The 22,909-nt window shown below is 47.9% G+C and overlaps 1 protein-coding gene and 1 long non-coding RNA gene across 51 annotated transcripts in view; one reads left to right on the top strand and one right to left on the bottom strand.

The window, feature by feature from the left end:
• The first annotated feature begins 1,682 nt into the window (after positions 1–1,682).
• THRAP3 (thyroid hormone receptor associated protein 3) overlaps positions 1,683–22,909 on the top strand; it is an 85,534-nt gene continuing 64,307 nt past the window's right edge. For 27 of the 49 annotated variants that reach the window (XR_016211114.1, XR_016211113.1, XR_016211111.1 and 24 more), the window contains exon 1: positions 20,480–20,539. The gene's annotated coding sequence lies outside the window, so the exon portion shown is untranslated. The other 22 variants (XM_089300995.1, XM_089301006.1, XM_089300984.1 and 19 more) reach the window with 13 other exon arrangements.
• Positions 16,872–20,257, bottom strand: LOC138850682 (uncharacterized). Of its 2 annotated transcripts, none has more exons than XR_016211115.1 (3): positions 20,101–20,257; positions 19,260–19,326; positions 16,872–17,191 (listed from the first exon to the last, which is right to left on the bottom strand). It is a non-coding gene; the product is annotated as an uncharacterized LOC138850682 (long non-coding RNA). The 2 variants fall into 2 exon arrangements; XR_011390783.2 differs by having other exon boundaries at positions 19,940–20,250.

The following is a 22,909-nucleotide window of genomic DNA, read 5'->3' as shown; positions in this document are numbered from 1 at the left end:
TCCAGGCTTCTGGTCCTGCCTTGGCTATTTTGGGTATTTGTGGGTGAACCAGCAGATGGAATTTATCTCTTTCTCTCTGTCTCTCTGTTTCTGTCACCCTGGCTTTCAAGTAAATAAATACATCTTAAAGAAGTAAAAGAGGGGCCGGCGTTCTGGCACAAGTTAAGGCACCATCTGCATCCCATCTGAGCACAGTTTTGAGTCCCAGTTGCTCCACTTCTGATCCAATTCCCTGCTAATGGCCTGGGGAAAGCAGCAGAAGATGGCCTAAGTGCTTGGGTCCCTGTCATCCACATGGAAGACCCAGATGAAACTCCTGGCTTCTGGTTTGGCCTGGCCCAGCCCTGGCCATTGTGGGTGGCCACTTGGGAAGTAAACCAGCAGATGGAAAACTCTCTCTCTTTTCTTCTCTTTCTGAAACTCTGCCTTTAAAATAAATAAATAAATCTTAAAGAAGAAGAAAAAGAGAAGCAGGAGGAAGAAGAAACTCTCTATAGCTCGCCTAAAATTCAAATAAAGTCCAGGAGCCTAACCATCCCCTCTCCTGATCCCACCCCAGCCTTCTCCTCCCTCCACCTGTGCCACCAGTCCGTAGTTCCTCATTTGCATGAATCATTATTGTAAAAGTCCCTCAAGTTCATTTTAAAAATCATCACCAGGTAGAGCCGGTGATTGGCACAGCAGCTGACACCACTCAGGACACCTGTGTCACGGATCAGAGTGTCCCATCTCTGCTTCTGATTCCAGCTCCCTACAGGAGCAGACCCCGGAGGCTGCGGGCCCCTGCCACCCGCATAGGAGATCCGGACTGAGTTGTGGGCGCTTGGTTTTGGTTCGGCCCAACCTTGGCTGTTGTAGGGAATGAACCAGTGGATGGAAGATCTTTCTCTGTTTCTTTGCCTTTCAAATAAAAATAAGGAAAGAAAAATTAAAGAAAAAAATTGCTATCCAACTTCTCTGTAGTGCTGATGGCAGGGTCCCTGGTCTCGCTTGGATGCCCAGCCCTGGGCCCTACTGACCCAGCACACAGCAGCCCAGGCCATCAGGAACTGCCAGGTGAGGTGTGTGGGAGGGACAGGTCAGGCAGTTCTGGCCCTATGTCCTGGGGACAGGCACTGGTAATTGAATCTGTACTCTGAGCCTTGAGTTCCAACACAAGAAACTATGTCCTGACTTCATAAATATATTCAATTATTATTTGTCAATTAAACATCTAGTGAAAGAGAAATTATTTTCCCTGACTGTGGGCTCTGGGTCTTGACACCAGTACCAGGGCAGAAGAGATTCCTGGTCTCTGGGCAGAGGGCCCTGGGCAGGAGTCTGGTGTCACTGGCTGCCCAGGGCAGGCCTGTGGGTGAGGAGCCGCCCAGCCCCCAGTTGTTTTGTAACAGCTGCTGGACTGGGCCAGAGGAGAAATTTCAGGAGCTGGGGTGGGGTGGGGAGGAAGAGGTCAGCGGGAAGAGCAAGGCCACTGGGGAGGCTGATTTGGTCCCAGGCCCTGGGGGCAAGAGGCAGACAGTGGTTGGAGCTCCAGGCCTCTCAGAGGCAGACAATAGGGCCTTTGGAGCAAAGGCAAGATGGATGGAGGGGAGAGCAGGGATCTGCCAGGCCCCCTGCCTTCACAGCCTCCCCCTTGGCCAGCCGCCTGGCCTGGCTCCCAGGCAGAGGCAGCTGGAGTGATTGGTGTGGGTGAGGGAGTAACAAGTGCCAGGGGCTTGTCTCATGTCTCAGAGCTCAGGGAGCCTGCCAGAGTGGAGGGCACGACTAAGAGCGAGAAATAGAGACAGAGATAAACAGTGATAAACACGGACAGCACCAGAGAGACAGGCAAGAGGAGCAGGAAAGGAGACGGAACCCGAGACTGAGGGGCCACACCAAAAGGGGCGTGGGGGGCAGGGGAGGTCAGCAGCCACAGGGCAAGCTGACCTCTCTTTACCCCTTCCCGGACCCCTGCTGTCTGCCCATCTTCCCTCTGTGTGGCTGTCCCAGGGCTTCTCAAGCTCAGCACCATTGACATGGAGGGCAGGATGACCCGTGGATGGGGGGGGGGGGGAGGCTGTCCTGTGCCCTGTGCGGTGCTCAGTAGCCTCTTTGACCTCTACCCACCTGCCTGTAGTGCACTCCCCCACCCCCCCCATTGTGGAGACCTAGTGTCTCTAGACATCACCGGGAGTTCTCTGCGACAGGACTGCTCTGAACTGAGCAGCTTACCTGCCCTCCAGGTGTGGTCTTGAGAAGAGCTAACTCCTAGGTGTCTAATTCTCCCATCAGCCCCTCTGCAAGGCCCCTGCCCCAGCACGGCTTCAACCTCCCTAACTGGAAAGCCAAAGAGACTGGGAGAGCGACTGAGCTCAGAGAGAGGGTCTGAAGGACTGCTGAAGCCCTCACAGAACTTCTGCTACCCTCACAGAGCTTCTGCTTTTGCTCCATGCAGAAGACCCTGCAGGTATGTTCTGGAGTATTTTAGGGAGTACTTTGTGAGTGTGTACGCTTGTCTCTAAAGGGGGGGAGGGAGAGCTGCACCTCCGACCATGTCTGGACAAGGCTCTTGCAGCAAGTCTGTGTTTTATTCTGTAACAGAGGTAAGAAATACCTGAATTATTTATTTCTCCAAATTGAATTATCTGCCCCCCAACCCTGTGCTAGGTGACTGGTGGGAAACTCAGTCACAGTTCTATTTTGGGCATCTCTACCCACTGGTAAATGTTCACAAATGATTTGGGTCGAGGGATTTGATTTGTAGCATTTGCCAGTTTCCATGGTGAAAATACTCCCGTTATGGCCCATTTCAAGCTACCAGCACTGCGCACCTGAAGAGGGAACTGGGAGAGATGTGCACCAGCACAACTTTGGGTGGGGTTCCCACTATCCAGCTGTGAACAATAGCAAGGGCAAAGATGACACTAAAATAATTAGGAAGTGATGCACTTCGATGATTGTTATCACTTTTGAATGTACTTGAATTAGAAGCTTACAACTTAGGGTTTTGTGATGTGTCCACCCAGCTGAGGCACCGTGTATAACTCCTGGGGGTGGGGTATGCAGTCCAGAACATTGGGGGAGGGATGTTCTCTGATCTTCCATGGACGCTGTCCCCGTGACTCAGCTTGGCTTGGCCACAGAGGTCTTTGTGTCTCCGCAGGCAGCTCTGCAGGCTCAGCCAAGGTCCCAGGAGATGTAAGCGGCAGTGATGCCAAGTTGCTTCTACTTCAGAAAAGACAAAGCAGCAGCGAAGACACCCAGCCCCCTGCTCACTTTCTCAGGCTTGAGAGAGCTCATCAGACATTCTCTGGTGGGCCCACTTCCACCCCTCCTGAGTTGGGAGCCCTGTGCAGGCACTGGAGCAACCTAGCCCCATGTCTCCAGGAGCTGAGCCTTAGTAAACAAAAGGCCTGGCTGGGGGTTTCTCATGGTGCCTGGCAACTCCAAGGCCTTAGCAACCTCAGTCGCCACTCCTAGGCAGGAAGGAGGAAACGTCCCTCAGCAAGGCGACCACAAAGCAAATAGCAATGCGCTGAGGCTCTGAACTAAATAAAGGAAGCGTTCAGGCTAGAAAAGGAGAGATTCTGGTGAGACTTCAAGAAAGACTTCCTGGCCTACCTGGAGGGAGACTAACACAGGCACTGTGAGCCAGGTAAGAAGCTCCCCTCCAGGCTGCTGACTGACCACTCAGCCGACCTATGGCCCCATGCTCAGGTAACTTCCTCTGATGGTTCCCTACTCCTAGAGTAAAGTCTCTCTCTCTCTCTCTCTCTCTCTCTCTCTCTCTCTCACACACACACACACATACATACATGCATATTTATATATATACATACATACATATATATATACACACACACTCCCTACTCCTCAGGGTAAAGTCATATATGTGTGTGTATACACACACAATACATAAATATACACATACACACATACACACAATATAGATACACAAATGTATACATGTATACACACTCATATATATGTATATGCATACATATATATATTAATTTATTTGAAAGGCAGGATGACAGAGGGAGAGAGAGACAGACAGAGATCTTCCATTCACTGACTCACTCCCCAAATGGCCCCAGTGGCCAGAGCTGGGCCAGTCTGAAGACAGGAGCTTCTTCTGGGCATCCCCTATGGGTTGCAGGGGCCCAAATATTTGGGCCATCTTCTGCTGCCCCCCAGGTGCACTAGCAGAAAGCTGGACCTGAAGCAGAGTAGCCGGGACTCCAACTACGCACTCCCATGTGTTGCTGTGGATTCGTTCTGAGAGGAGGAGTGCAGTGGGGGCAAGAGGCACGGAATCACCACCACACAGACCCTGGGAGTCGGTGAAAGCAGGCCAGAGGTGAGCAGCCTGCAGATCCATTTATTTCTGTTGGTACAGCAGCTTATATAGCCGAGGCAGCCAATCCGGTCAAGCGGCGGTTTATGCCCTAACCAATCACAGCCTGTTGCCAGGCAGTTTCCGAAGCCATCCAATCACAGCCTGTTGCCAGGCAGGCTCCTTTGCCAGTGGCCATCTTGGCATGGCCTTCTCATTCCACCACACCCATGTGGGATGCAGGCATGCCAAATGGCAGCTTAATCTGCTGCACCACAATGCCCACTCCCCTAAAGTCATATTAATATCTGAGTGCCTGAACCTTATGAGGTAGGAGTTGTCCAGTTTTACAGATGAGAAAACTGAGGTTCAGAGAGGGTGAATCACTTGTTTGAAGGCACAGAGCTAGGGAAGTCATGAAGACTGAAATAAGAACTCACATCTGACATCAAAGCCTGTGCTCTTGGTGCCACGTGACTCCCTCTCTCATTTCCACCTGTCCCATCCTCCTCTACAGCCTCCCCTACTACAACCTGCACCCCCTCTCCATAAATAAGCTGGTAGGAGTGGGGGGGGGGGGCAGCGGTGCAGTGGAGTAGCTGGTAAAGCCTCCCCCTGCCGTGCTGGCATCCCATATGGGCACCAGTCTGAGTCCTGGCTACTTCACTTTTTTTTTTTTTTAAAGTTCACAGAGGACCAGACTTCTTTTTTTAAGTCTTTTTTTTTTTTGCTAAGATTTATTTATTTATTTGAAAGTCAAAGTTATGCAGAGAGACAAGGAGAGGCAGAGAGAGAGAGAGAGATGCACAGAACTTCCATCTGCTGGTTCACTTCCCAAGTGGCCGCGATGGCCGGAACTGTGTGAATCCTAAGCCAGGAGCCAGGAGCTTCTTCCCGGTCTCCCACGCAGGTGCAGGTCCTTGGGCCATCCTCCACTGCTTTCCCAGGCCATAGCAGATAGCTGGGTAGGAAGTGGAGCAGCTGGGACTTGAACTGGTGCCCACATGGGACACCAGCACTGCAAGCGGCGGCTCCACCCGCTATGCCATAGCACCAGCCCCTGCTTCACTTCTGATCCAGCTCTCTGCTATGGCCTGGGAAAGCAGTGAAAGATGCACCCGTTGTGGGAGACCTGGGTGAAGTTCCTGGCTCCTGGCTTCAGCCTGGCCTAGTCCTGACCATTGTGGTCATTTGGGCAGTGAACCAGCAGACAGAGGTCCTCTCTCTCTTTCTCTGCCTCTGCCTCTCCCTATCTGTAACTCTGACTTTACTTCTTTTTATAGTTATATATTTTAATATATACATATTTCAAAAATATTCATGTTTTTCAAATAAATAAATTAATAAATCCTAAGGGGGGGAGGATAAAAAGAGAAGCTGGCAAGAGGAACAATCTCAGGGGTGGAGAACACCTGGCCCGCAGGCCATTTATATAAGGCCCCTGAAATCATTTGGTCTGGCCCTGCCAAGGCACCCACATGGGACTCAAAATTCAATAAATCTATAGCAGGCTAGTTTTGAAGTTGATCATATGGGCTGCAAATGATGTTATAAATATCCAAATGTCCACTGACAGAAAAAAGATTACCCATCCCTGAATTAATTGATGAACCTGCAAAACCATCGCCTTGGTTTAGTGATCGCCGACCGTACCATAAGATAATTTTAAAACAGTGCTATTGAACGTTTTCTTTCTAAGCCAGATAAACAGCATCTCAACTTTAGCACTGCACAACTGCCATTTTGAGAAAGGTTATTCTTTGTGTGGAGGGTGGGGCAGTCCTGTGCACAATCCCTGGCCTTTATCCACTAGATGTCAGTAGTACACCCCAGGGTCCTACAGCCAAAAATGTCTCCAGTCACTGCCAAAATGTCCTCTTGGGTGACAAATCCCCCATCCCACCGTTGAGAAACACTAAGTTAAACCCAAGATTGAAAAAAAAAATCTCTCTCCATGAAGCAAGTTTTAAGAGTTATATAAATTCATTTTTTGTTCTAACAAACTACCTGAGCTGGGTGATGTCTAAATCAAAGAGGCAGAGGTCAGTATTGTAGTATAGTGGGTTAAGCTGCTCCCTGAAATGCCAGCATCCCAGATGGGCACCGGTTCGAGTCCTAGTTGCTCCACTTCCAATCCAGCTCCTGCTAATGTACGTGGGAAAGCCGCAGAGGGATGGTTAAATGTCTGGGCACCTGCCACCCATGTGGAAGACCCAGATGGAGTTCTAGGCTCCTGGCTTCAGCTTGACAGTTTCAGCTTTGTGCCATTTGGGGAGTGAACCAGCAGATGAAAGACCTTCCTCCCTCTCTCTTTTTCTCTAACTCTTTCAATTAAATAATTATTAAAAAAAAATAAAGAAGCGGGGCCAGCTTTGTGCACAGAGGTTTAACCAACACTTGCAACACCAACATGCCATATCGAGTGCAGTTTTGAGTTCTGGCTGCTCTGAGGGCACCAGAAGATGGCCCAAGTACTTGGACCCTGGCCACTCATGTACAAAACCAGGATGGAGTTCCTGGTTTCTGGCTTTGACCTGGATATTGTGGCCATTTGGGGAGTGAGCCAGTGGATGGAAGATATTAATCTTTCTTTCTCTGTCACTTTGCCTTTTAAATAAATAAATAAATCTTTAAAAAAGAAAAAGAAGTTATTTAGCTCACAGTTTTGGAGGCAGGAAGTGCAAGATCAAGTGATCCCATCAGTTTGGCCTTTGCTGAGGGCCTTCTAGCTATATCCCAACAGGGCTGATGGGATCATGGCAGGAGATTGTGCCAGAGCAGAGAGTAGTCACATAATAAGACAGTTGTGCTCTTTATAACAACTTGCTCTCAAAGGAACTAAATGGGATTCCTGGGGATACATTAATCCTTCATTTTAAAAAAGATTTATTTCTTTAAAATTTATTTATTTATTTGAGAGGCAGAATTAGAGAGAGAGGGACAGAGAGAGATCTTCCATCTGCTGGTTCACTCTCCAAATGGCCGCAATGGCCTGAGCTGGGCCAATCTGAAGCCAGGAGCCAGGAGCCAGGAGCTTCTTCCAGGTCTCTCATGTGGGTGCAGGGGCTCAAGCACTTGGGTCATTTTCCACTGCTTTCCCAGGCCATTAGCAGGGAGCTGGATTGGATGTGGAGCAGCTAGGACTCAAACCAGTGCCCATATGTGATGCCAGTGCCACAGGTGGAGCTTTAACCTACCATACCAAAGCACTGGCTCTTATTTATTTATTTTTTAATGATGTTTTTCTTTTTTTTTCTTTAGGATTTATTTTATTTATTTGAAAGAGTTACAGAGAGAGGTAGAGACAGAGAAAGAGGTCTTCTATCTGCTGGTTCACTTCCCAGATGGCTGCAACAGCTGAGGCTGCACCGATCCGAAGCCAGGAGCCAGGATCTTCTTCCGGGTCTCCTACATGGGTGCAGGAGCCTAAGGATTTGGGCCATCTTCTACTACTATTCCAGGCCATAACAGAGAGCTGGATGGGAAGAGGAGCAGCTGAGACTAGAACCAGCACCCATATGGGATGCCGGTGCTTCAGGTCAGGGCTTTAACCTGCTGCGCCACAGCACTGGCCCTATTTATTTATTTTGAAAGTCAGAGTTGCAGAAGGAAAGGCAGAGACAGAGAGATCTTCCATCTGCTGGTTCACTCCCTAGATGTAATGGCCAGGGCAGGGCCAGGCCTAAGCCAGGAGTCTAGAACTTCATCTAGGTCTCCCATGTGGGTGGCAGGGGCCCAAGCTGCTTTCCCAGATGCATTAGTAGGGAGCTGGATGGGAAGTCAAACAGCCAGGATTTGAACCAGCAATCCAATATGAGATGCTGGAATTGCAAGCAGTGGTTTAACCCACTGTACCCACAGAGTAGGCCCCTGCACTAATGCCTTTAAAGGGCAGCATCCCCAGTGACTTAAGCACAGCCCACTAGGCCCCACTTCCAGCACCTTGATAATGGCACACAGGAATGGAGTTTCCAGCATATCAAGCTTTGCTGGATGCACTCAAACCATATCCAAACCACAGCGGAAATAAGTCACCAGTGCAGTGAGGCAGCCCTGCTCTGAGCAGCTGGAGGGAGATGGATCACTGAGGTTCAGCCTCCGGTTTCTGATGCAACAGAGTGGGGGCAGAGGTGATTTCTAAGGTCTGAATCCCGGGCAACAGCAGGGTCCGTGGAAATTCTCTAAGGTCAGCACTACCAAAATCAAGTCCAAGGGCAGTCAGCCACTTTACATTCACCTCCACCCCAGAGGGGTTTGCAGCTGCAGGAGGAACTTGTTTGGAGCCAAGGATGGGAAAAGGGCAACAGGTGATTGATGCCACAGCCAATGTTCCTATAGGTGGGGAAGAGGGGGTGGACAGGGCCTGGAGATGAATTCCAAAGTGGTGCTACTCAAGTGTGGTTGCTGGCCTGTTGGCTGTGTGGCCTTTGATGAAATGGGAATGTTTAAAAATTTTTATAAGGGCTGGTGCTATGGTGCAGTTTATTTTTATTTTTTTTATTTTTTTGACAGGCAGAGTGGACAGTGAGAGAGAGACAGAGAGAAAGGTCTTCCTTTGCTGTTGGTTCACCCTTCAATGGCCGCCGCGGCCTGTGCACTGCGGCCAGTGCACCGCGCTGATCCGATGGCAGGAGCCAGGTACTTATCCTGGTCTCCCATGGGGTGCAGGGCCCAAGGACTTGGGCCATCCTCCACTGTACTCCTGGGCCATAGCAGAGAGCTGGCCTGGAAGAGGGGCAACTGGGACAGAATCCGGCACCTTGACCGGGACTAGAACCCGGTGTGCCGGCGCAGCAAGGCGGAGGATTAGCCTAGTGAGCTGCGGTGCCGGCCACTATGGTGCAGTTTAAATTGCTGCCTGTGGTGCTGGCATCCCAGTTCAAGTCCTGGCTGCTCTACTTCTGATCCAGCTCCCTGATAATATGCCAAGAAAAGCAACAGACAATGGCCCCCAAGTCCCTGGGTCCCCACACCCACATGGAAGACCTGGAAGAAGCTCCTGGCTCCTGGCTTTGGCTTGGCCTGGCCTGGCTGCAGCCATTGCAGCCACTGGGGAGTGAATCAGCAGATGGAAGATGTCTCTCTCTCCCTATGTTTCTTCCTTTTTCTTTGTAACTCGCCTTTCAAATAAAATATGTACATCTTTAAAAATAACTTATAAACAGTGCAACCAAGTAAGATTGTGACTTTTGGATGTAATAATACAAATTTTATCTTGTGTGTCTTTTTAAATTTCATTTTTCTAGTAAGCTATTTCTCATTGTATTTTCTTATTATTTTTTAAAATATTTATTTATTTGAAAGGCAGAGTTACAGAGAGGCAGAGGCAGAGGCAGAGAGAGAGAGAGATAGAGAGATCTTCCATCAGCTGGTTCACTCCCCAAATGGCTGCAACGGCCAGGCCTGGGCCAGTCTGAAGCCAGGAGCCAGGAGCTTCTTCTAGGTTTCCCATGCAGGTGTAGGGACCCAAGGACTTGGGCCATCTTGTACTGCTTTCCCAGGCCATAGCAGAGTGCTGGATCAGAAGTGGAGCAGAGACTGGCGCTGTGGCACAGAGGGTTAATGCCCTTGCTTGAAGTGCTGGCATCCCATATGGGTGCCGGTTCAAGACCCGGCTGCTCCACTTCCAATCCAGCTCTCTGCTATGGCCTGGGAAAGCAGTAGAAGATGGACCAAGTTCTTGGGCTCTTGCACCCACATGGGAGACCTGGAACAAGCTCCTGGCTCCTGGCTTCAGATGAGCACAGCTCTGGTCATTGTGGTAAATTGGGGAGTGAACCATTGGATGGAAGACCTCTCTCTCTGTCTCTCCTCTCTCTGTGTAATTCTGACTTTTAAATCAATAAATCTTTTTTTTTTTTTTTTTTTTTTTTTTGTACAGGCAGAGTGGACAGTGAGAGAGACAGAGAGAAAGGTCTTTCTTTTTCTGTTGGTTCACCCCCAAATGGCCGCTCCGGCTGGCGCGCTGCGGCCAGCACACCGTGCTGATCCGAAGCCAGGAGCCAGCTGCTTCTCCTGGTCTCCCATGCGGGTGCAGGGCCCAAGGACTTGGACCGTCCTCCACTGCACTCCTGGGCCACAGTAGAGAGCTGGCCTGGAAGAGGAGCAACCGGGACAGAATCCGGCGCCCCGATCAGGACTAGAACCCAGTGTGCTGGAGCTGCAGGTGGAGGGTTAGCCTATTGAGCCGCCGCACCGGCCTAAATCAATAAATCTTTATTTAAAAAAAAAAAGTGGAGCAGCCAGGACTCAAACTGGTGCCAATATGGAGTGCTGGCACTGCAGGAGGTAGTTTTACCTGCTGCACCACAGCAATGGCCCCTGTCATTGTATTTTATAAAAGACTCTGTCATGAATTGGGAATTAAAAGCAAATGCAAAAAAATTATAAATGTTTGAGGTGATGAATATGCTAATTATTCTGACTTGATCATTGTTCATTCTATACATGTGTCAAAATATCACATTGTACCCCAGAGTAAAATAAACAAAAAGACACCCTCCACCCTCCTCTTCCATTGTAATTTTATAAGCACTGTTCTAAAACCAGCTGGTAGGGGAGAATGCTTGGCACAGCAGTTCAGAGGCCCACTTGTTGGGACCGGCACTGTGGCATAGCAGGTAAAGCAGCCTGCAGTGCCAGCATCCCATAAGGGTGCCAGCTCCAGTCTTGGCTGCTCCACTTCTGATCCAGCTCTCTGCTTTGGCATGGGAAAGCAGTGGAAGATGGTCCAAGTCTTTGGGCCCTTGCACTCATGTAGGAGACCCAGACGAAGTTCCTGGCTCCTGGCTTTGGATCGGCGCAGCTCCAGTCATTGTGGCCATCTGGGGAGTGAACCAGCAGATGGAAGACCTCTCTTTCTCCCTCTCTCTGCCTTTCAAACAAATAAATAAATCTTAAAAAAAAAAAAAAAAAAAGAGGCCCATTTGTGGACTGGCGCTGCCACCTAGTATGTTAAGCCTCCGCTTGCCGCACCAGCATCCCATATGGGTGTCAGTTTTTGTCCCAGCTGCTCCTCTTCTGATCCAGATCTCTGCTTATGGCCTGGGAAAGCAGTGGCCATAAAGTGCTTGGGCCTCTGAACCCATGTGGGAGACTCGGAAGAAGCTCCCAGCTCCTGGCTTCGGATCAGCCTAGCTCAGGCCATTGCAGCCATTTGGGGAATGAACCAGTGGATGGAAGATCTCTCTCTTTGTCTTTCCCTCTCCTCTGTATCTCTGCCTCTCAAATAAATAAATGAGAGAGAGAGAGGGAGGGAGGGAGGAAGAAAGGAGAAAAAAAGAGAAGAGAAGAGGAGAGGAGAGGACAGGACAGGACAAGACAAGTCTACTTACAATGCCCTCATCTCTTATTGGAGTGCCTGGGTTTGAGTCCCAGTTCTGTTGTTGACTCCATCAATTCTGCTAATTCGGACCCTGGGACGCAGCAGGTGATGGCTAAAGTACTTGTATCTTTGGATTCAACTCCCAAATTCCCAGAGACATAGATTGAATTCCCAGATCCTGGCTTTGGCTTGGCTCTGTCTTGGCTACTGGACATACTTGGGGAATGAACCAATGGATGAGATATCACTCTCTCTCTCTTACATCTAAATAAATGAAAACTTTATTAAATTTATTTTATTAAACTGGGGAAAGTATAAACCTAAAAAATAACAACAACTCCCAATCTTCACTGCACATTAGAATCTCTTGGATCAGCATTTAAAAACCACCATCACTGGGTCCCACCCCCATACCAACTAAATCAGAATCTCTTGGAGGTTGGGCCCACACAGACATGTTTTGGAAAAATTCCCAGCGGATGTAATGTGTGGCTAGGTGGAGGATCTCCGCTTCACTGAAGGATCAACCTTGGAAATGGGAGGATGGAGGCCTTTGGCAGAGGTCCCCACAATTGCCTGCACATGGGAATCACCGGGGAAATTTCTAAATGCAGTGATGCTGCGTCCCACAACACAAGGCTGCAAGCTACTTGGTCTGGTGTTGGCATCTGGAAACTTCCTGAGATGACTGTGATGTGCAGAGAAGTTTGGGAATCCCTGCACTAGAATATTCCCTGATAACAGGTGCTAGTTGATTGACAAAGGAGTAATAGTTGCCTGCTCACTCACTCTCAGCTCCTCTTTTTGCCAGAGATCAACAACAGAACAAGCCACTGTAACTTTGACCAGAATGTTGGGTTTGGTTCTGCAAAGCAGAGATGGAGTAAATGGGCCTTGGTTGGTCTAAGCAATAGCGAAGGTAAGTGCCCCTCTCCACAAGTGGCCTTTAAACTTGGAGGGTCAGACTTGGTGCTGGTCCCAGTCTATCCTGAGTTCCCTTCCCACTGTCCTTCCTGCCAGAGAGACTTATAAATGACACAGAACTCCAACAGCTTCTCTCTGTTAGTCATGACTTCAACTTAGAAGCCAAACTCAGAACAGCTCATTTATTGGTTGTTGACATGGAAAAGTCCAAAAGTGCTGCTAATTTCAGTCATGGCTGAATCCAAGGGCTCAACTGGGATAGTCAGGAATATGTCCTTCTCAGCTCATGGCTCTGCTCTCTCTGCCGGGCAGAGATTACTTAGAAGTAATCAGAGGGGACCAGTACTGTGGCATAGAGGGTAAAGCTGCTGCCTGCAGTGCCGGCATCCCATATGGGCACCGGTTCAAGTCCCAGCTGCTCCACTTCCAATCCAGCTCTTTGCTATGGCCTGGGAAAGCAGTGGAAGACAGCCCAAGTCCTTGGGCCCCTGCACCTGTGTGGGAAACCTGGAAGCTCCTGGCTTCTGGCTTCAGAGCTCTGACCTTTGTAGCCAACTGGGAAGTGAACCAGCGTATGGAAGACTTCTCTCTCTCTCTTCCTCTCCTTCTCTCTCTGTGTAACTCTGACTTTCAAATAAATAAATAAATCTTTAAAAAAAAGTAATCAGAAGTAAATCCACAAATTTTAGAAATCCATACAAGACATGAATGAACATTTTTCCCATGAAACTGAGATTTCAAAGAAAAATCAAAATGAAATATTGCAAATGAAGAATTCAATAGATCAAATAAAAAATGTGGTGGAAAGGCTTAACAACAGAATTGGTGAGGCAGAAGGAAGAATATCCGAGTTAAAAGACATATCTCTGGAAATTTTACCAGTGGGTATATCATACAAAAAAAAAAAAAAAAAGAAAGAAAGAAAGAAAAAAGAAATTAGAAAACTAAAAAGCAGTGTTGGGGATTTATGGGATACTATCAAATGACTCAACATATCTTAGGAGTTCCTGAAGGCATGGAAAAAGAGAATGGATTAGAAGGCCTTTTTAGTGAAATAATTACAGAAAACTTCCCTAATTTGGAGAAAAAAAGGGATGTCCAGGAAGCACATAGAACTCATAATAGACATCACCAGAAAATATCTTCCCCATAACACATTATAGTCAAACTCTCCACAATAAAGCATAAAGATTCTAAAATGTGCATGAGAGAAATTCCAGATTACTTTCAAAGGATCTCCAATAAGATTCACAGCTGACTTCTCATCAGAAACCCTATAAGCTAGGAGAAAATGGTGAGATATAATCCAAGTCTTAAGAGAAAAAAACTGTCAACTCAGACTACTGTACCCTGCAAAGCGCTCATTTATGAATGAAGGTGAAATAAAGACCTTCCATAACAAACAGAATTTGAAAGAATTTGTCATCACTCATACAGCCTTACAAAAGATGCTTAAGGATGTGCTACACACAGAAACATGGTCATCACTATGAAAGAAGAGGAAGGCAGAAAATCTCCCAGTAAAAGTACAAATGAAATCCAAAGTAAACAATAGGAACATTTATGGAAAAATGGCAGGGAAATTGAACTTATTCTGGGTTTTCTTCTGTAGTTCCTTAGATTTCAGAATACCCTGACACTGGGAATCTAGTCACATATTAACACAATCTGGTTTTGAATCTTTTAAAAAAGAATGCATTGATTATACTGGACCATCTTTTTTTTTCCTTCTCTTATTACATACCATTTGTATGATTACAGTGTTAAGTCTTAGTTCTTATGTCTGAGCAGAAGAGTGTATCAGTGGGGCCAGGGCTGTGGTGCAGTGAAAGCCCTGGCCTGAAGCGCCATCATCCTTTGTGGGCACCGGTTCTAGTCCTAGCTGCTCCTTTTCTGATCCAGCTCTCTGCTATGGCCTGAGAAAGCAGTAGAGGATGGCCCAGGTTCTTGGACCCCTGCACCCATGTGGGAGACCTGGAAGAAACTCTTGGCTCCTGGCTTCAGATCAATGCAGCTCCTGCTGATGCGGCCAATTGGGGAGTGAACCAGATGATGGAAGACCTCTCTATCTCTATCTCTTTCTGTAACTCTTTCAAATAAGTAAAATAAACCTTTTTTTTTTTTTTAAAAAAAAGGAGTGTATCAGTTATTTTAAATGAATTTTTCCCTGTCTTTGAAGTTCAGTCTGTAAGTGTGCCATAAGAGAAAATAATTGGGTCTGTATTACTTGAATACTTGAAAACTGAAATTGATAAGATACATTATGTAATAAATTAGGTTTTCATTTCTGGATAAAATTAAAAATGAAAAAAATGTACTACTTAAAGGGTAAAAATGATAGTGCTTATAAGCACTGTGAACACTTTTGTGTTTGAGGCTCCCCAAATCCAAGTGTTTAAAAGATTTTTCTCCTACATCCTGCTCTTCTTTTCTGTGCTTCATGCATTTGTTCTTATTATTGTTGTAAAACAGCAGGGTGAAGTGTCACTATATCTGTGTTCATTACTAATCCCATATCTTTTCTAGTTAGGAAAAATGTCTCAAAAATACTCTTAGTGTCATTTTTGTGCTAATATTTTACCCACTAATGGTATTTTAGATACCTTTAATCATTTTAATAAGATGTCTGCCAGCGCCACGGCTCACTAGGCTAATCCTCCGCCTTGCGGCGCCGGTACACCGGGTTCTAGTCCCGGTCGGGGCGCCGGATTCTGTCCCGGTTGCCCCTCTTCCAGGCCAGCTCTCTGCTATGGCCAGGGAGTGCAGTGGAGGATGGCCCAAGTACTTGGGCCCTGCACCCCATGGGAGACCAGGAAAAGTACCTGGCTCCTGCCATCGGATCAGTGCGGTGCGCTGGCCGCAGTGCACCGGCTGCAGCGGCCATTGGAGGGTGAACCAACGGCAAAGGAAGACCTTTCTTTTTTTTTTTTTTTTTTTTTTTTATTTTTTTGACAGGCAGAGTGGACAGTGAGAGAGAGAGACAGAGAGAAAGGTCTTCCTTTTGCCGTTGGTTCACCCTCCAATGGCCGCCGCGGCCGGCGCGCTGCGGCCGGCGCACCGCGCTGATCCGATGGCAGGAGCCAGGAGCCAGGTGCTTTTCCTGGTCTCCCATGGGGTGCAGGGCCCAAGCACCTGGGCCATCCTCCACTGCACTCCCGGGCCACAGCAGAGGGCTGGCCTGGAAGAGGGGCAACCGGGACAGAATCCGGCGCCCCGACCGGGACTAGAACCCGGTGTGCCGGCGCCGCTAGGCGGAGGATTAGCCTAGTGAGCCGCGGCGCCGGCCAGGAAGACCTTTCTTTCTGACTCTCTCTCACACTTCCGCTCTGCCTGTCAAAAAAAAAAAAAAAAAGTGTCTATAAAAATTTAAAACATTACACATTGTATTTGAGCTAGTTAGTGAAGAGTAAGAGAAAAAACTAGCTTATTGAGACTGTAGATGTTTCATTAAATTTCAAAATTTTTAATAAAGAAACTTTCAGAGATAGGTTGAGACCCGACAGTATCCATTAAACTAGCTCCTGTGATGTGAAAAAGAACCCCGGAAGCAGTGGAGGACATGTGAGGGCATTTACTTGCCATGGTTGTGGGTGTGGTCTGCTCATACTTAAATACAGGTAGCGACACACTGACATTTTTGTTGCCCAATAATCTGGAGTAGTGTCCGGCATTTATCTGTACTAAAATAACTATAAATTAATGGAATCTACAAAGAAGAAACTTTATGATTGTACTATATTTGGGAGCCTTTGTATAGCTAGGTAAAGTTTCCATGATACAAAGTATTTGGATTTTAGAATTTACTATTATAAAGAAGACATGGCATTATCCCATGTGCTTAAATGATAGCTTGCTTATTGAGTTTCAGAAAAAAACAATATGAAATGATGAATTGTCTCTGTGATGGCTATAATGTTAAATTGGCAAGTTGTAGCATAAAGCTTAAACCTGTTTCTCAAATGTGAACCACAGTAGTCTAATGCTGCTTTGCATATACTGTAAGGGCTACAAATAGTTTCAGCACTGAACACATATTGATACCTTTCAGATGAATGCAACCTGGTGTTCTCTATGCCTCAGAAAGTGTCTGTGTCTGCAAATTTGTTAATCTGTTTAGTAATGGAGATACTTCCTGTTCTTTTTTCGTTGTTCCATATTTTCATGTTTAAATGTGAATTTTCACATTTTTACTACTGTTAATTTAAGCACAACTTGTGCAATGGTTAAATGCAGTTGTCAGTGAAGAAACGTAAAAACAACCTCATTCATGTAACTGCTTAAGTAAAAACTTTTTGTTTTCTATGTTCATTTAGTTTTTTTTATGATTTATTTATTTATTTGAAAGGCAGAGTTACAGAGAGGCAGAGGCAAAGAGAGAGAGAGAGAGCCTTCCATCTGCTGGTTCACTCCCCAAATGTCTGGAGCTGCGCTGATCCGAAGCCAGGAGCCAGGAGCTTCCTCCGGGTCTCCCATGTGGGTGCAGGAGCCCAAGTGTCTTCTGCTTTCTCAGGCCATAGCAGAACGCTGGATTGGAAGTGGAGCAGCCGAGATTCGAACTGGGGCCATATGGGATGCCAGCACTGCAGGTGGTGACCCCTCCATTCATATACTTCTAATGATCTGTATTTCTGTTTAAATATAAGTGATGATGTTTAGGTTTTGTGCCTGTTTAATAAGACTCTCTACCATTGACTAAATGAAGGAATGTTGAAGAGATTTTTATTCTGTAAATAAAAGTTGGTTGAAACAGTAAAAAAAAATTTTAATTATTCCATTTTCCATAAACTTTATTTATTGTCAATTTAATTTACTTGAAAGGCAGACAGATTTCTCTTCCACTGGTCTGTTCCCCAAATGCCTCCAATAACTGGGTCTGGACCAGGCTGAAGCAAAGACCATGAACCTCGCCGGCGCCGTGGTTCAATAGGCTAATCCTCCGCCTGCGGCGCTGAATACTGGGTTCTAGTCCCGGTCGGGGCACCAGATTCTGTCAGGTTGCCCCTCTTCCAGGCCAGCTCTCTGCTGTGGCCAGGGAGTGCAGTGGAGGATGGCCCAAGTGCTTGGGCCCTGCACCCCATGGGAGACCAGAAGAAACACCTGGCTCCTGGCTTCGGATCAGCGCGATGCAAAGGCCGCAGTGCGCCGGCAGCAGCGGCCATTGGAGGGTGAACCAATGGCAAAAGGAAGACCTTTCTCTCTGTCTCTCACTGTCCACTCTGCCTGTCAAAAAAAAAAAAAAAAAAAAAAAAAAAGAGTGGAGTAATGAATTTTTTTTTCCATGAGAGGATCTCAAAGCCCAGTTGTCATGAGTATGGTAAGCCACCATTTGGCACAGTTCAAGTGTGGGCTGCTCTGCTTCTGATTAGCTTCCTGCTGATATGAACAGGAAAGCAGTGTAAGATGGCCCAAGTACTTGGGTCCTTGCTACCTATGTGGGAGACCAGGAAGGAGTTCCTGGCTCTTAGTTTTGGTCTGGCCTGCACCTGGCTGCTGTGGCCATTTGGGAAGTGATGGAAGATCTGTCTATGCTCTCTCTCTGAAGTAAATAAATAGCCTAATGGAGAATGCAGACATACAACAATTAAATATACAATTAGCTAGATAATACCATATTGGAGGGAAGAAGTCAGTTTCTGGCAAGTTCAGTTTGTGATACTTGTGGGGAATCAGAGTATGATGGCTCCCAAACATCGGGAATTTCCTAAGTGAATTGAGTCTAAGATGTAGATGAGGGAGTAAAATTCCTAAAAGAGATGTAAAAGTTAACTGAGTGCCATATGGCTCAAGGAGAGAGTTTACTCAGAGAGTCTGAATGAGAAGGAAGGGTAGAGACTGGAACCCTGCAGGGAAATTTCTGGGCCAGGGCAGGGGCAGAGGCTGGGAGAGGTAAGAAGATCCAGAGTAGAGTATTGCAGAAATCAACAGGAATGACCAAGTAGGTTTCAAAAAAAAAAAAAAAAATCTTAAAGATTTATTTATTTGAAGGGCAGAGTGACAGGGTGAGACAGATCTTCTAGTTCCTCCTTCATTCCCTAAATGGCTGCAACAGCTAGGGCTGGGCCAAGCTGAAGCCATGAGCCTTGAATCCATCCCAGTCTTCCTGGTGGGTAGCAGGGTTATTAGCAGGGAGGTGGATCAGAAGCTGAGTACCTGGGATTCTAACCACTGTTAGAGAAGGTGGGTGTCCCATGCAATAGTTTAACTTGCTGTGCCACAAGGCCTGCCCCCACCATGTAGTTTGTGTATCTATCTGGTTTACCACTGTGTTCCCAGCGTTTTGCACCAGGCTTGATATACATTACAGCCTCCGCCCCCTGCACAACCTATGAATTGAAAATTAAACAGAGGCTGGTGTTGTGATGCAGTGGAAGCAATGCCTGTGATGCCAATATTCTGTATTCGAATGCAGATTTGAGTCCCAGCTGCTCTGCTTCAGATCCAGTTTCCTGTTAATGTGCTGGGAAGGTAGCAGACGGTAACCCTCGTGGGGATCCGAATGGAGTTACTAGCTCCTGGCTTGGGCCGCCTGGGGAATCTTCCATCCTCTGGTTTGGGGAAAGAATCAGATGGGAGATCTCTCCCCCCATCACTTTGCCTTTCAAATAAATAAATCTCAAACAAACAAACAAACAAAACACCCGAAACAACTAAATAGAACCCAGACATTTCAAGAAGCATGCACAGTATGCTACCCACCGGAAGTGCTCCAAGGAGGTGAGGACGAGCAGCACGGAAGGACTACTGCTTAGGGGACTTGGTTGAGCTAGCTCGGGAAGAAGTTAGAATTTTTAAAATATTTATTGATTTGCACTTTGTCTACTGTGTCCTGGGGATACAGAAATCCACAAAAACTCCTCTTGGCTCTCAAACTCACAGTTGGACGGGGAAGACAAACACAGGCCCTGATATTCTAAGTGTCAGGTGCAAATGGCTATGGAAGCCCAGGTTGGGGTGGGGTGGCTCTTGGGCTCAGAAGGCGGCACAGCAGAGGGGCCTCTGAGCCCCTCTTGTGCGAGTTCACTAGGGCAGGAACTGCAGAGCCAGTCAGCCTGTGCAGAACCTCCATGCGTTTATACAGCAGCTCAGCGGTCTGCTCACAACGCGGATTCCAAGGCTACAAACTTCCGGTTCGATAGGCAAGTGGCACCCATCTTAAACGACTCTGGGTCACACTCAGAAAACCTCTTTCTGCGCCCTCATTGTAAATTACGGAAGCGGGGCGGAGCAGCACGGGAGGTGAGGCTGGCGGAGGGCGTCGTTGCCTATCCGGGCTCCTCCAAAGGAGGTCACTCATCAACAATTAAAAAAACAACAACAACTAATCCCTCCATTTTGCTCGGCGTTCTGAACCTATCAGATGCTTTCATGTGCCTTACTCTCGCGGGAGCCTCGCAACAGCGCTGTCGGGTAGAAATGCTCATTCTCATTTTCTAGGGGAGGAAACGACTTCAAAGAGGGGAGATGATTTGCTCAGGGCCACAAAGCGGGAAGCGGTAAAGCAGAGACTCAAATGTAGGGAATCCGACTCCCAGCTCACAGACTTTTCCACGACGCAGGCAGGCCGGCGAGTGGGTGGGGCCCAGGCCCTCCCTTGAGGCTGGTTACAAAATGGTGGGGGTAGTGGCGTCAGCAACGCCCCCGCCCCTTCCGTCCACCTTCTTCTCTCTTCCTCGGGCCACCCAGGCGCGGGGGAGGGGACGGGACGGAGCAGCCCACGTGACGGACGACAGCTCGGCGCGTGACGCAAAGCGGCGGGCTCAACGCTCGCTTTTTCTTGTGGGAAGCGTAGTTCACGAGACCGTCAGGTCGGCAGGGAGAAGCGGGAAGAGGACTACACTTCCCAGGAGGCTGCGGGGCGGCGCCGCTGCCGCCGGAGTCGGAGAGCGGGGACGCGGAGCGCGCTGTCGGGCGGGGGCGAGGTTCAGGCCGGTTGTGCCGTTGCGAGGCTGCAGCTGCGGTCGCTGCGGTGGGCCCAGGTGAGTGAGCACCTCTGATGGGAGTTAGGACGGCTCAGCCGGCTCTAGTCGTTTCCTCTTTTATCTTTTCTTCTCTGTGACTGAGTCAGGGTCGCGGGAAAGGCCTATCGCGGAGCCGTTCGCCGGCGCTTCCACCCTGGCCTCTTCTGAGCGGGCCCTGCTCCCTGGGGCTCCTCCCCCTCCCCGCCCTTCAGCCCCCCCCCCCCCCCCCCCCGCTCCCGGCCTGGTTTCCAAGGCCCAGTCCTCCGGAGCAGCCCTTAGGCTTCTTTCTTTTCTTTGGAGTCGCTGGGGGAGGCCTCCATTGCCGCCGCCTCTCCCTTTGGGTTTTCGTTTTCCCGGAACTCTGGAGTACCCCCCCCCCCCACCGTCTCCCTTGGCCTGGTTCTGTCTTCTCCTAGAGCGCATGTGGCTGGCACTCAGTTACTGTTAATACTGCTTCCGTTCTCTTCTGCCTTGTGGCCAAAAGAAGCATAATCCAAATTTGTCTCCGACGGGAATAATAGTGTTCCTACTTTTTTTTTTTTTTGGCTGGAGGTGAGGCCACTTTTATCAGCTATTTCCATTGCCCTCCTGAATCTTAGGGGCGTTGCGCGGCAGCGGAGGCTGGTGAGCAATAACCCTGGTGCCCAGAAGTTGGAAGCCGTCCGCGAGAGTAGTGTTTGCCGGGAGGTGGTTAATTGGATTGAAGGGAAAGCCTGAGATCGGAGGGCCTGGCAGGAGAGCGCCGCTGAAGCTTCCAGTGGCTGCACAGCGGAAAGGCCTCTGGAGCCCGTGTACCTGAGTTCGAATCTTGGCTCTGCCAGCTTTCGATTTTTAGGTCGAGAGTCCGTTTCTAGGAACCTCCGCTTTCTTAGTAGCAGTGAATGACATTGCCTACTTCTTACAGTTAGTATGAGGATTGAATGAAATAATGTAAAGACGACTTAGTCACTGCTATTATCACCATTCTTTTCAGGTTTCCAGATTGTGGGCCTGGAGTGGAAAGGCACTCTTTACACCGTCAATTTTCGTCCCTTTTGGATGGCCCTCCCCCTTTTTGTTTGTGGTAATACTGAGGGTTGTAATCCCATCCTGTTGTTTAGGCAGCCTAATGTGTATTATTATGTAGAAGACAGCCAAAAAATCAAGTAGCTGCTGTGAGCTACTTGGGGATCAAATCGGGCTCAGTTTGTTCTTTTCTGGTACATGCAGATAACAAGTTTATCTTGCAACCTTTTCAGCCTGGTAACATCGTTTAAAAGAGCTGCAGTGTAGTTTCAACAAGAAACTTTTCAGTTAAAACCCTTTGTGTCTAATACATAATTCCATCTCCTTGTTTTTCAAACCTTTTAAGCACCGGTGAAAGGTCTCCAGTTTTTGAGATTGATGTTTGTAGCTTGCAGTCTTAAGTGTAGCCAGTTTTAGCAGTGGTGCTGGTACTGGCAGCAGCAGCAGTTGCAGGGTGTTAGTGTATCTCTTTGATGCCAAGTGTACGTGCTTTTCAATTAGGGGTATCCAGTGAATTGTGGATTACTAAAAGGGTAAAGTGTTTTGCACTGAGCAATTGGAGGGTGGAAATTTGGATTATGTCCATGGTTAGCACAGAGATGGGATGAGATGAGTGTGGCTGGGAGAGTGCAGACATGATTTATGTGTTTGTTTTAAAATAAATAGTCCTAATCATTGGGAATCTTAGAGTGTTTCTCTTAGTTATAGTGATAATCTGAATTGAAGTGTGGTTAATGCTGTTCTCAGTAGGTTTTAGTGGATTGCTTCTTGCACATTTTTTTCCCCAAGTCCTCTTTTTTTTAAAAAAAAAATTAATTAATTATTTAGAAGGCAGAGTTACAAAGAGGCAGAGGGAGAGAGAGGTCTTCCATCTGCAGGTTCACTCCCCAGATAGTCGCAATGGCAGGAGTTGTGCTGGCTTCAGGCCAGGAGCTTGTTCTGGGTCTCCCATACCGGTGCAGGGGCCCAAGGACTTGGGCCATCTTCTGCTTTCCCAGGCCATAGCAGAGAGCTGGTTTTCATATCGAATACCTGCTATGCCACAATGCCAACCTCCACCTGCCTTCATTCTGTAAACATCTGAGATCAATTCATTGTTTGATTCTGGTCCATTGATTCAACAGACAGTGTATGAGAGTACCATTTACCAGCCTCTGAGAGTACAGTGAGGTGTGAGACAGATGGGATCCAGTCTTTTGGGAATTTTGCAAGATAGTGGGAGAAGACAGAAAAGATAAGCAAGTAAATCACAAACTGAGTGACGGGACTTGGAGGTTTCAAGAGGGGACTCTAGGGGCTGGCCCTGTAATGTAGCAGGTTAAGCTCCACCTGCAGTGTGGTAGCTCCACTTCCAATCCAGCTGCCTGCTGAAGTGCCTGGGCA

The sequence above is a fragment of the Oryctolagus cuniculus genome, chromosome 7 (assembly GCF_051225735.1).
Source record: "Oryctolagus cuniculus isolate XC-2025 breed Fujian yellow rabbit chromosome 7, ASM5122573v1, whole genome shotgun sequence".
In the NCBI taxonomy this organism is placed as follows: Eukaryota; Metazoa; Chordata; class Mammalia; order Lagomorpha; family Leporidae; genus Oryctolagus; species Oryctolagus cuniculus.
The sequence above is the reverse complement of the archived record's forward strand: the minus strand, read 5'-3'. Positions and strand labels throughout refer to the sequence as shown.